Source organism: Pleurodeles waltl, chromosome 9 (genome assembly GCF_031143425.1).
Source record: "Pleurodeles waltl isolate 20211129_DDA chromosome 9, aPleWal1.hap1.20221129, whole genome shotgun sequence".
Lineage (NCBI taxonomy): Eukaryota > Metazoa > Chordata > Amphibia > Caudata > Salamandridae > Pleurodeles > Pleurodeles waltl.
In genome coordinates this window covers 555,501,672-555,513,365 of record NC_090448.1, presented here as the reverse complement: position 1 = coordinate 555,513,365, position 11,694 = coordinate 555,501,672, and positions in this window count along the sequence as shown.

Sequence of the window (11,694 nt, the reverse complement as noted above, 5' to 3'; positions counted from 1 at the left end):
GCATATAAACAGACACAGGAAAGATGACCATACATTACCCTAGACCAGTGGTTCCAACCTGTGGTCCGGGGCCCCTGGGGGTCCATGAAGCCTCCTCAGGGGGTCTGTGACTGCTTAGAAAATTAAATAATATGAACAGATTAGGTCCCCAGCTTTCAGTAATGACTCAGTGGGGGTGGGGTATCAGATTCCAATAAAGATTTAGTAGGGGTCCCTGGGCTCCAGTAATGATAAAATAGGGGTCCACAGAAGTTAAAAGGTTGGGAACCACTGCCCTAGACTGTTGTAACAAGCAGGCAAAAAGACTCTATCCTACTAAGACCTGGCAACATGTATATAGGTGGATAGGCCTCTGAGGGCTGTGTGTCAGCACTGGCTGTTCGAAATGGAGGCGCTGACCCCTGTACACATAACACAATGTATAATAATTACGTGTCACTTCCTGCTCCCTCTCACCACTTCGAACAGTTTTCCATCTATAAAGGGACCACAATATTGAAGGAAAGACATCAGATGTATGGACAGAATAATGCTACCACCAATAACCAAATAAAGATGCGAAGAATGATATCCATTGGCAACCATAGTAAAAATCAAGTTTATTTGTATAGTTAATAAGAACTCTTACAATAAATTTCCGGTACTCATCAATGGTGTAAAACAAAAGGAAATATAAAAGCACCATCATAGGCGATAAAAACAATGGTTTACAAAAATCCCACATTTTAGCCATATTTTGTAAGGAAATAGGTGACCCATTTTACCCTCATAAAAACCCTGTATTGTGATAAATTGCAATCCACCTTAAACCGGATAATTAAGTGCCTGTATCTAATATAAAAAAGGAATTGTTAAAAATAGCCTGTCCGTACTCCTTCAACGACCCCCTTCTTATTTAAAAGCAGTATTGGTTAGTATCAGCTACAAAAGGAGTGATTTCAATGATTTTCATGGCCTTCGCCCCTCTGTTTTTTCAAAAGTGTTTTTCAAACTTTTACCCACTTACACACAAGCGAAAATGAGCTGCCACTTAGCCATGTCATTACTGCTTGCCTGCAGGAGCGAATTTGCAGATTTTTAAAAAAAGTGGGCCACATTTTAAGAAGGCCTAGCACCACATTAGCATCATTTTTTTACGCTAATGTGGAGTTAGGCTTCCAAAATCACTGAGCCATATTTACAAAGTGGCCAATGCATGCCTTGCGCCATTTTTTAACCCCTTGCTCCACATCTTGCCAGTGCCATGCATGATGCATGCAAGGGTGGCGTTCTCCCGTTAGGGGGTAACAAAAAATGGCGAAAATTAATCTAAAAGATTTCTTTGCACCATTTTTTGCAGTATTTTAACGCCTGCACAGAACAGGGTTTAAAAGGAGGCACACCATTACTTATAATGGGCCTCAATGTGCTTTGCAGGATTAGCGCCAAAAATGTTGACGCTAATCCTGCAAAGCGCCAAACTAGCATCAAAAATGTGGACGCTAGTTCCCTAACTACTGCCATGGTGCACCGTATCTTTATTATGGCACACACATGGTGGCGTTAGGGGGCGCTAAGGGGCGCATGAAAAGTGGCGCTGCATTGGGTGCAGCACCACTGTTCTTAAATCTGCCTCTTGGTTTCAGTAACTATTCCCTTCTGCCAAAGGCACCGGGCATGGACAGAAGATGTGAACTAACGATTCATGCTTAGAACCACATAAACTGCAACTTTGATCTTGCAACTGTTTTTCCAAGCTGGAATGAAGTCTTTAGTGCATATAAACCTGAGTCGATGTAACATGAACTGCTGCTTTAATGCCTGGAAAAAGTGCACTGAAAGAAACACCTGAGTACTTAGTGCCTCATTATGAGTTTTGCGGGCGGTGGAGGTTGCCCACCAAATGTGTTTGTTCGGAAGACCGCCAGTTTGGTCTTCAGCCCGCTGGCCCTATTATGAGTTTCCTGCTGGGCCAGCAGGCGAATACCCACAACACTGACGCGGGCTCATGAGCGAGCTGGCGGCAATGTTGCAGTGCGTCAGGTGCAACAGCACCCATTGCGCTTTTCATTGCCTGTAATTCCACAATTTTTTGCAGTATTTTTAATGCCTGCATATAGAGCAGGGTTTAAAAGGAGGCACACCATTATTTATAATGTTGCTATAGCTGACGGACTGCCATTTTGGAGGCGGTCCTAGGACCCCCAAACTCATAATGAGGGCCTTAATGTTTTGTAAGAATTTATCACAGGCCAGGAATTACTTCTTCTTGTGAAGTCATTTTTATCTGTTACAAGAGACAGAGATCAAGTTGATGAGTTAGTTACACGATCGAAAACAGATTTTCCCAAACTGGTGGCCCAGACATCTTGCATACCTAGTTCCTCAATGGCCTGGGTTAAGTATTCTCCCCATGACTCTTTTTGGTTACTGTGTTGTTGGCAATTGTAAAATTGAATGACCAGCACCTTTCAGGATATGGGCAATTCACTTAAATTTGAGGAAGCAGGAACTCTCAATGATGTTGGCTGCCTATGCAGCAGAACTACATCATAATAAAGCAGAAAAGCTGCTGTTCTGCATTGCTGCAAAGTCTTCTTCATAGGTGACATCTTCATCCAATACTGGCCTTTTTAGTCACCAGTAAGTTGCATTTTGGATCTTGAAGTTTTACCCTTTTATAGTAAAACTATGGGCAGATAGATAACAAGAGAGAACTGGCTTAACGAAATAACAAATGTGACAGTTTCCTGGCTGAATAAAACTCTGCCTTTCCCGTACCATACTATAATCCAACAATAGTCCCATGGGACTCAGTCATGTTCCATTTCAGTCTTCCTTTCAAGCGATGTGGTTAAAAACGAATTAAGGGCCTGATGTAGCAAGCAGTTTTACCCATTCTGTGTCTATGGGAAAATGTGTTCGTACATATGGCCCTAAGTGACTAAAACAAGTACAGGACAACTACTCAATTACATGTAAATAAACATGATGTATAGGAGAAATGTATAATTTGTAGCATACCAACATACACAAAACCTTTTTTCTAGAACTGCTGATAAGAAATTCTGCAACCCTGGCTCTACATTGGTACACTTTTTGTTTGTGCTGAGATAGAGTCTACGTGATGTGTATGTGTGGTAGGTGACAGCCCTTCTCCCTCATCCTGACAGAGATGGCCCATCCTAAAAACACCTATCACACTTTATCTTACTGTCTGAAAGGAATATACAAAGACTAACTGCCAGCTACACCTACCAATATGACCCAGGATACAGGCTGTAGGTACTAAATGGATATGACAGGAAAATGTAAACTTTCTTAAAGTGGCATTTTCAGAATTGTGACTTAAAATTATACAACTTTACTATTATATTATACAATGAGAGGGATAGGCGTTGGAGTAGTGAAAAATAAATTGAAGAGTTTTCATTACCAGGACATGTAAAACTTAAAAGTACAGGTCCTACTTTTGATTACATGGCACCCTGCCATCTCAGCTGTGCAAGGCCTACACATGTATAACAAATGTGTCAGATGCATGAAGGGGAAAGGTTTAGGCCTGGCAGAAGGTTTATTTTGCTAGGTTAAAAGGTAAGTTTAAAACCTGTGCACACAAACACATGTTTGAAAAGCTAATTAGGTGGGTGGCACATAAGTGCTGCCGGTCAACTAGTAGCATTTACTTTACATACCCTGGTACATGCAGTACAGATTTGCTAGAAACCTATAAGAAAATTAAATTTGCATTCGGGTGTAGGCCAATTTTACCATGTTTTAGGGAGTTGGCACAAGCACCTTAGCACTGGTTTGCAGTGGTAAAGTGTACAGAGTCCTAAGGCAGAAAACAGAAGTCAGTAAAACAGGAGGATTGTAGGCGAAACAATTCACACCAAAGATGCCAGGTGCAACAAACTGGAAATAAGAAAGTGATCTCCATGTCAGGGGCATTGGCCCACTTACCTATCTGGATAGATGACAAATCTGTGACTCACACCTTTATGTATAAATTATTTCATTTTGCTAGCTAAAAAACATAAATAATGTTTTAAAAAAATCCTGTTCTTCCCATTCCTCCTTCCTCTCGCTCAACCCAATCCTTTCTGATTATTATGAACTCCTAAGCATTAATATCAAACTTTCACCCCTCTTTTTCAGCCATACCACCCAACTAACAAGCACAGGCACTACTTACAAGAACCTTACTATTTTCTAATTCCTTTAATTCCATTCCTATCATTCTATCTCTACTCCAATTTCCCCTTTTTAAGTCCATTCCTGTCATTCTATCCCTACCTCGGACTCAACTAAACACACATGAGATCAAAAGCACAAACCTAACACAACTGATTCACAAGAAAAATAAAAAAATAAATTTGTACTAACCTACTTACTACTAATCTTGGGGTTCTGGAGTAGAGTGCTACTCAATAAAAAAGCACTTCAACGTCTTGTCAAGGGTCGTCAGCACTATATAAATACATTTAAAATGTATAATTTACAAAACAAATATTTTTTTAGTGCAGAGAATGCAGTGCTCAAGTGACTCAAAAGGTGTATACAATATGAGACAGTACAAAACGACACTGGGAGATCCATTTTTGTGAGGGGTTTTCTTTACATTCTGGGTCTTGTACTCTTACTTTTCATAGAAGATTAACAGGACTATAAAATCCCGGAGTCCACTGGAAAAACCGTGGACTACATTAACTACTCACACATTGAACTGAGACACTTCAGAGCTCTGGGAACACAATAAACCCTGCTCTGTATCCATGGCAACCTGTCCTTTCCTAGAGCCCCGGTTCTTATTGCTGAGAACCTGGCTGATAGCAGAGCTCACCTTGGCTCTTACATCACTTCACTAAAATACCTCAATTATTATGCAAAGGAACTACAGAGATCGTCTAGAGCTAGAGAAGTCAATTTGTGTGACTAATGCAGCCGTCTCCAACATTTTCCCTAACAAGAGCAACTTATGTTCAATGAAAATCATCCTGAGCTACTATTATTAGTATTGTGGACATCAGACAAGATTATATTAATGGTCACCCAATGCAAGATTATCAGCCATGATCACTTCAGGGCAGGATTACAAACAGTAATGTAAAAAAAGCCGTATTCAATTTGTAATGCCTCTACAACAGTAATAGAGAAAAGACACTGCTGCAATGCCTCCTGGTACCAAGGTAGTATTAGTTATAAGTCTTCCAATGATGCATGATTTATCATTCAAATATCAGCTTCAAATATGTATTGGCAATTGTGGGTTTTGACAACACACCGATTTTCATGTCAAATAACCCTTTTCAATTCAACCAAATAGGTGCTTCTAATTTGGTGGCTTTGGCTACACAGAGAAGAACTACTTACCGGTAACTGGAGAGCTACGAGTAGCTTACAAGCTATTCATCGAAGAAGCCTGCTCTAGTGCCTTTGGGCGATTTCTGTACCATATAAGTGCTTCAGCATGCTGAATAGGAAATGACAGGCTACAGACCAAATAACATGTTATCCAGTGCAGCATACGGTGTACCTTAGTACTGCTGGGGCCATATCACACATGGTGCACCAGGTATTGAACGGGCTTATGTGCCCACTTTTTGCATTCCTGGGCCCCTATGGTATTACAGAAGGGGCTGCAGACATGTGTGGAGCCCATTCTGTAACACTACAAGCTTATTTCACTAAATGAGCTGACTCCCGGTGTTACACACTCATACACTGTTGGTTGAACGTTAGCTATGTCCTGTAGAGAATGTTGGTTGCAGGGCATTCTGGAACCCTTCTTCATGAAAGATTCCAGGCAATGGTCCCTTTAGTCAGTTGCTCCATGACTTTCATGTGGAGGGTCTTATTCCAGTGGGCTCCTCTTTTTGCTGAACAAACTTCAGTTGTTCTTACCTTTTACTTCTGGTTGGTTGTTCTTAACACCAAGTCAGGTGTGGGGTTTTGGGTGCCATGAGAGTAGTGCACCTGCTTAAAGGTACACCATGGTCCTATGATATAACATAGGCCCAAGGCTTCTTTAGCTGAATTCTAAGTCCGGACCGGAGGCGAGGATTATGCATGCCTTTCTTCACTTTTATTTAAACAGCCAGTTCAAAGTTCAACAGATTACAAAAACTACAACACCCATGAAGCCATCATCTCCCATGGCAACCAGTGTCCAATCACTACTCTCTCAGGTGGTCTGTATATATATCCTTTGCTGTCATCGTCCGTCCTCTTTCTTCACTGCTCGAGTATCATTTAAGTCCCTTTGGCCCTTACTGCCTCTTGAGTGTGCTTGTTCATTGCGTTTTAAGTGTTTTTTTTTCTATAGCCTTGTGCCAGCATTGCTTTTATTCACAGTATTTACAGTATTTCTTTTTGTGTGTAGGAGACCCTCACCGCGCGCGGTAGGCTTTTTTGCCCCAACGCAGATTCCAATCTCGGTGATGCGTCGGGTCTACCATAGGGTGCTCTTTTGCGCTTGCTGGTGTTCTGAAGCGTGTTTCCTAACGATTCGAGTCGCAGTGAGTGCTCAATCACGAGTGGGATAGCGCAACAGGGGTTTTGAGCTTAAAGCTCACTATTAACCCCTCCAACCCCCGCAGAACACCGCTTTTGCAGTAAGGTTAGCTCCCAACTGGGGAGTGGAGCACGACATCAAAAGCGTACGCAGAAGCCGTTCAGTCTCTTCTTTTTTGACAGGAGTGTGGGGGGGCTGCCCTAAGCATTTCTACAGGGCATTTCTCCTGTCTAATATCTGCCACTGTGTCCCTATAATGCAGTCCATACAGAACCAAGATTTCTTTCCCAACCTGTCCCCAGGGGAGGGCCCTTCGCAATGCACTCCTGAGGTGGATGTCTTGCTCTTACAAGCCATAGCCAAAGCCCTTGACCCTCTTAAAGAGAGTGTAGCAAAACTGTCAGAACAGGTATCTAAGGGGACAGGCATGTTTAGGGGGACGGGAGCTGATCCTAAAGCAGCGAGCTTGATGGCTCCCAAGAAATTTCACAAGCGCAACGCGGGGCACCTGGAGGGCTTTGAACGCCTCACCAAAGCTTTTCGTAAGAGTGCACGTGTGTTTAAGCACCCATCCTTCCGGGAGGGATCTTGGCCTGGAGAGACCGGTGAAGAGGTTCACCCCATGTTATACCCTGACGTGGGGTCACCCAAGCGGGTTGAGGGGGACACAGAAGGAGATTCCTCCTCTGATGAGGAACAAGACTCTGGTTGTCCATGGCGTCCGGTTCCCACCACGCCAGACCTGCAGGAGGCAGAGGACTCCAATTCAGAAATGTTTGACCCCGAGGGCATCTACCACACTAGATCCTCGGAATGGCGACCGGAGCAGAGGGTGGCTGAGTATGTTGCCAGCAAGATACGGCAGCCTCTTAATAAAGAGGTTCGGGCCCGACTGAAGGCCAAATGTCTTCACCCTACATTGCCAGGCAAGGTAGAGGCAACTCCGGACATAGATCCTAAGATGTGTACCTTCTTTGCGAAGTACACTAAGGATCCCAAGAAGGGCATTGACCGGTCCTGGAGGGCATGCCAGGACAAATTGTTCGATGTGTTAGGACCCCAACGCAGATTATTAAATTGGCCGAGCATGCAAGGCACACGGATACCCCCCTGCCAAAGGATATCATGGCTGGGTGGGCCCAGAGGGTGGTTTGCCTCCTGGGAAATGCCAACTGTGCTATCTTGGCGGAGAGGCGCTGTTCTTTACTTTTCAAAATAGACCCCAAACTGGGGGAACTCTCTAGCTCAGAGGCAGGGGTGGTCGCCCAAGGTAACTTGTTTGGCGATCCGTTCGTCAAAGAACTGGGCAAGTTTGTGCCCACCTTTTCCGCGCTTGACAAGGCTCAGTCCTCCATAACGAAAATCTTTCCTGGGAAGGTTTTTGGGGGGCCGGAAGAGGCAGGGGTCGCTCCTCCGGCTGTGTATATCAACAAGGCCCCAGTACCTACATCAACAGGAACAACGGATGGCAGGAAGGTCGCCAAGGCGCCTTCTTCCCCAACCGGGGTAGAGGGAAAAACAGAACAGGCAGAAGCACCTGTGGCGGAGCTAACGCTTCAGGAGGCCCTAATGGTAAGGATTACCCTTTCTTCCCCTCAAATTCTAGGAGGGAGATTGCATTTTTTCACGCACAGGTGGGCACATATAACCTCAGATGCGTGGGTTTTACAGACCGTGACGGGTTTTCACATAGAGTCTTGGGGAACACCGGTCCAAGAGTTTCTTCTGAGACGTTTGGTCTTTACGGATGTGGATTCTACACTGATAGACTTGGAAGTTCAGGACCTCCTGCGAAAGGAGGCCATATCTAAGTGAGTCCTACATCCCAGGGGCTTTGTGAGCAATATCTTCCTGGTAGAGAAAAAGGACAGAGGCTTCTGCCCGGTGATCAACCTCAGAGCCTTCAAGGAGTGGGTAGTCTACAGACACTTCAAAATGAATGGCAGTCATATGCTCATGGATAACCTACTGCAAGAGGAGTGGATGATTCGTCTGGACCTCAAGGATGCTTATCTGACAGTCCCGATTTTCCCCACGCATCGCAGATTTCTAGAATTTCTTTGGAGGGAGCAGGCGTTCGAATTAACGTCCCTCCTCTTCGGCCTATCTCCAGCACCATGGTGCTTCACAAAATTGCTCAAACCAGTGGTGGAGTACCTCCGGTCCCGGGGGATCCGTCTAATCATTTATCTCGACTATATCCTCCTGATGGATCAATCCCACGCACAACTTCTATCCAATGCGACCACGACTATTGCACTCCTCCCGCACTTGGGACTTGTGATAAACCAGCAGAAATCAGACCTCCTACCCTCGCAGTCGATGACCTTTCTGGGGTTCCTCATAGACTACAAATTAATAACTCTTCCCCAAGAGGCGAGAACGGAACTCCAGTGGTGGCTGGACCACATGGAGGCTTGGAACGGCAGAGCGATCTTTGGATCCTCGCCGGATCTGATCATAGAACCGGGCACCAGCCGTCAGTGTTGGGAAGCCTGGTGTGGGGGATGTTGTGTTCTGTGGACGTTGGACCCCACAGGAACTCAGTCTACACATCAATTGTCTGGAGCTCCTGGCGGGATACTTTGCAGTCAGAACTCTGACTCAGGACAAGGTCTTGCGTTGTCCTTCTGAGGATGGACAATGTATTCCGCAGTGCAGTACATAAACCGCCTAGGGGGCACTCACTCAAGAGCCCTAGCAGGACTGGCAAAGGATTTTTGGCACTTTTGCCTTCAGCACCAAATTTCGGTGACAGCGGAGTACCTTCCGGGATCCCAGAGAACACTGGCAGACTGGAACTCCAGATTTCTGGAGGATTCCAGCGACTGGTAGCTGGACAGAGGTGTATTTCTGGCACTGATAGAGCACTGGGGTCAGTGTTCAGTGGATCTCTTTGTGTCCAGATGGAACGCCCAATTACTGAGGTACTTCAGCTGGAGCCTGGATCCTCCGGCGACAGCAGTGGATGCGTTCCTGGGGGATTAGGGGCTAGACAAGGGTTACGCGTTCCCCCCTTTCTTACTGATTCCAAGAGTGTCAGCCTAAGTGCGTCGTCAGGGGGCTACGGTGGTCCTGATAACCCCACTTTGGAGGTCACAGGTGTGGTTTTCATTTCTGGTGGTGCTCTCTTGAGACTTTCCAATACTTCTCCCGGACTTCCCGACAATTCTCGTGGACCCCTCGGGCCATTCCCCCTCTGGTCCTTCAAGGCCATCTCACTCTGATGGCTTGGAAGATTCCGGGCTCCCTGGGAAGATAGCCGACTTTCAAAGGACGCTGAAAAATTCATCAGACAGGCCTGGGCTCTGGGCACATGCAAGCAGTACAGGTCCACCCGGAATCATTGGGTTTGTTGGTGTGTGGAAAAACACATGGATCCCATGGGGGCCAGGTTACAGATGTCATAAATTTTCTCCCAGAACCAGCAGAGGCTGGTTTTCCTACTGCTCAATCAATTCTTTTAGATCGTCGATCACGGCGGGACACCCCCCGCTGAAAAATTGCCCGGTGCGGGAACACCCATGGGTGTGCAAATTGCTTAAAGGTATCAGAATATCCAGACCTCCGGAACCCAAGTATTTGGAATTATGGGACGTCAATCAGGTTCTGCATCTTTTATCCTCAATAACTAGTATCTCTCCCGGAAGTAACTGTCACCAAAACTAACTATGTTGCTATGTCTCATCTCGTGCAAAATGGTGTCGGACGTCAGAGCCCTTGATATGTCAGTCAATACTTTATTCAATTGTATCTCACAATTATAAAAGCAAATAGAAAATACAAGATAACACCAATCGACATCCACATTGTATAAATAAAATAGAGTAAATCAAAACATGCAACAATTAATACCATGTGATAAAATTCACTACAAAGACTAAATCCAGTTATTCTTCTAAAAAATAGTGTAAGATCAATAAAAACAGATATTTGAAAAGCAGGAAACTAATATCCTAGCTAAAAACATATAAAAATGGAAGGCCTACATGATTGTGCCTAGAGATATAATCTGGCCTTCATTACTGCACACAGATATAGAGCTAGACCATTACATATTTTGATTGATGGAAGAGACAACAAGTAAATAAAAGCAGGACGGCACTTTTTAAAATGCTGAGATTTTAAGAATGGAATCATAAATACTTTCCTTAAATCAGAATACAATGTGCAGAAAACAACTATATGCATTGTGCTTTGGACTGACTCTGAGTCACAAGGACATTTTTCCAGGAGTGGACTCCAGTCATTGGTGAGCAGAAAACTGACAAGTCGATGAAATGTCTCTAGTCTTAGGCATGTGAGGACATATTGATGCCTCGGGTTCAATACATATTTTAAATATGGTTCCATGCCATCTGATTGCTGCAGCAGAAGATTCCTCCTAACACTAGATTTATTTGACTCAGTAGCCCACCTCAGGTCAACCAGATGGGTAAGACAGATGTTTTTCAAATCTTTCCTGGAAAGAGTTTCCATTTTTTCTGGTGTAAAGTCAAACTCAGGATGGCCCAGGTTCGTGAAAAAGTTCTTTATATAATCCAGCCATGGAATTTGCAACGAATGACTTAGTGATTGAGCATCTTCTATAATGGCCCTATCCAGGCTAGCAAATTCAGAGGTCCATACTTTATGCCAAAGTAAAATTGGTTGCATGCTTATGAAATCTGTGATGTATGTTACCCCCATTTCTGAATGGCACGCCAAGGTTGAGGTAGATTTTGGCACACTTAAGATGGACTTTAAAAAATCATTTTCAGCTAGCTGTAGGGCGTTACATTCCCTATTTCCCCATAAGCCTGCCACATACAATGCAACAGAGACACATTTTGCGTTATAAATTGTCATCATATCTTTGGGAGTGGCCCTACCAACCTTTTTAGAATTTTTTTTTACAGCCATAATAGTTTTTGTAAAGAGTAATTTCCTAGACCTAATGGCTTGCAGCCAGGTGCCTTTGTTATCAAACATAATACTGAGGTATGAAAAAGTTTCTATATCGTCTAATTTGACACCCTTTAAAATGACATGTTTTTTTTTTTGCAGGTTTTACACCACAGGTCATCGTGAAGGTTTTAGAATGATTAATTTTAAGGCCTAAGTCTTCCATATAGTTGTCAAAAGTTGCCAGTAGTCGCTGCAAGGCTACTGAGGTACGTGCCATCAAAACAGCATCATCCGCGTACATAAGTGCTGGAATC